The sequence below is a fragment of the Gekko japonicus genome, unplaced genomic scaffold, assembly GCF_001447785.1.
Source record: "Gekko japonicus isolate JY-2015 unplaced genomic scaffold, Gekko_japonicus_V1.1 scaffold14479, whole genome shotgun sequence".
NCBI lineage: Eukaryota > Metazoa > Chordata > Lepidosauria > Squamata > Gekkonidae > Gekko > Gekko japonicus.
This window is the reverse complement of record NW_015162313.1, coordinates 1-2,485: the sequence shown is the minus strand read 5'-3', so window position 1 is coordinate 2,485 and position 2,485 is coordinate 1. Positions and strand designations below refer to the sequence as shown.

At 48.8% G+C, this 2,485-nt stretch overlaps 1 long non-coding RNA gene across 1 annotated transcript; it reads left to right on the top strand.

The window, feature by feature from the left end:
- The first annotated feature begins 1,415 nt into the window (after nt 1-1,415).
- On the top strand, nt 1,416-1,858 carry LOC107105694. Its single transcript, XR_001482352.1, has 2 exons — nt 1,416-1,579; nt 1,777-1,858. It is a non-coding gene; the product is annotated as an uncharacterized LOC107105694 (long non-coding RNA).
- Nucleotides 1,859-2,485: the final 627 nt, after the last annotated feature.

The following is a 2,485-nucleotide window of genomic DNA, read 5'->3' as shown; positions in this document are numbered from 1 at the left end:
CTGGGTCGGCGGCTTTAGGAATGATTCAGTACGGGGGAAGAGGTGCACATTCTCACTCCCGAAGAGAAAACCATTTGTTTCTTCTTGTGTGACGGCGACAGGCATAGCTAGCTTTGTAAGTGGATTAGATAGATTCACGGAGGAGAGGGGTCTATCAGTAGCTACTAGCCATGGTGATTAAAGGGAACCTCCATGTTCGGAGGCAAACCTCTGAGCCAGTTTGGTGTCGTGGTTAAGTGCGCGGACTCTAATCTGGGAGAACTGGGTTTGATGCCCCACTCCTCCACTTGCACCTGGCTGGATGACCTTGGGCAAGCCGTAGTTCTGATAAGAGCTGTCCTTGAAAAAGGGCAGTTTCTGTCAAGAGCTCTCTCAGCCCTGCCTACCTCACAGGGTGTCTGTCTGTCGTGGGGAGGGGAAGGGAAAGGAGTTTGTAAGCTGCTCTGAGACACCTTCGGGTAGTGAAGGGCGGGGTATAAATCCAATCTCTTCTCTTCTTCTTGTAATCTGGGAGAACCGGGTTCGATTCCCCACTCCTCCACTTGCACCTGGCTGGATGACCTTGGGCAAGCCATAGTTCTGATAAAAGCTGTTCTTGAAAAAAGAGCAGTTTCTGTCAAGAGCTCTCTCGGCCCCACCTACCTTACAGGGTGTCTGCCTGTCGTGGGGAAAGGAGTTTGTCAGCCGCTCTGAGACACCTTTGAGTAGTGAAGGGCGGGGTATACATCCAATCTCTTCTTCTTCTTCTCTTCTTCCCACTTACGGTGACCCCAGGCCCGTACCCAGGATTTTGTAATTTGGGGGTCCTTCAAATAAGTCAGGGGGCACTGACGTCACAAAAATAAAAATAAAATGCAGTTTTAAAACCTCACGCTGGGTACAATTTGGGAATCAGGAAAGGCTAATCCACATAGAACAGGGAAATTCACATCCATGACAACCATGCATTCTACCTTGTGTCAGAAGAGGCGCCTTCTGTTGGTTTACAGTCATCTCTGGGTCCATCTCAGAGTATTTTGTATTAAAACCCATAATGTCAGCAATCTTGCGAATTTGTCATTAGGAGTAAACGACGAAAATTCGGCAAAGTTCATACAATGGCTATTCGTTTGCATGTTCTGACAAGCTTCTCTCCCCCGCCCTCCCCAGTTCGGAATTGTCTCCATGGGTCTACCTTTCTTAAATGCTCCTGTCCTGGGGCTGGAGATAGTACAGTGACCACCATCTCCTTGCACAGCTCCCGTTCATTTCAGCATGGATTTCTCGGAACATGTTCCCGAGGCGTTATGCTGTAGCTGTGTCGTATTCATGCTGCGATAGCTGCAGAAGTTGCTCCTGCCTTTCTAGCACAGAGGCAGCGGTGATCAGATAGTGAAGAATTTGATTGACAGAGTCTCATCCTCTTCCTGTTCCTCCCAGCACCTTCTTTCCAGAGCTTCAGAAATGTGACACTGACGATGACGTGGCCATGTGTTTTATTAAGAACGAGGGGGACTTCGACAAGTACATCCTGTATCTAGTTGGTCGGATACAGGCCGAGTCTGTTGTTGTCAGCAAAACTGTTCAGGAGTTCTACAAGGTAAGGGGGCAAGTGTGGCGTAGTTTTTAGTGCGCGCAAGTAGGACATCAGAGGGGGAAGGATGGGATACAAACGTGACAGAGAAAAAGGAGTGGGCTTGCAGGATTGTTATTTGTGACGAAGCCAAACCCTTTCAATGGTGATGTCATCTCTGATTTCCTATAAAATCCTCACTTTTTGTGTTTTTTTTGGTCCAGCGATATACAGAGGAAATGCTCTCTGGCGAGGACCCATCCCAGCCACCCGTGCTCCCTCTGCAGCACTATCTGGAGAGACCCATAAACAGGATCCAGAAGTATCAGACGATAATCAAGGTCAGTCGTTTCCCTTCCCGGCTTGGTGCGAGCATGGAGGGAGGTATTTTCCCCTCATCTGCATATAATACTCGTGTTGTTGTTTTTTTAAAATTTAAATTAATAATTTTAATTAAATGAATATAAAACAATTGATACGAACAGAGAATCCAAAACAATACAAACGATGTAACATTAATAGTAGTCTTGATAGTGAGACTTCCGGTCTGTGGCTCCAGCGATGGCGGAGGCTCTCTCCTGAACAGGGGAGGCATTCTGCGCTCCAGGGGAGTTGGAGGGGTGCCACCTCAAGTGACACCCCCAGGTGAGCCTCAGAGTGGAGGCTCCAAGCCGGGGGCGCTCGGGGAGCGACCTCTTCGATGGCTTGAAGCCGGAGAATTGAGGCGCTCCTTTTTGCCCCAATCGGTCCACCCCCTGAGAGGCTCGGTTTTTACCGAGCATAGCTGATGCCGATCGGAACAAGCAAGAGGGTCAGCGAATGAAGCGTGAATAAAAGGTGTCTGAGATCAGACCATCAATGAACTGGAGAATGAGACGAGCGAGGAAGTTTTAAAAGTGAGTTTCGATCCCCACCACCACCCTTAGCGGCGTC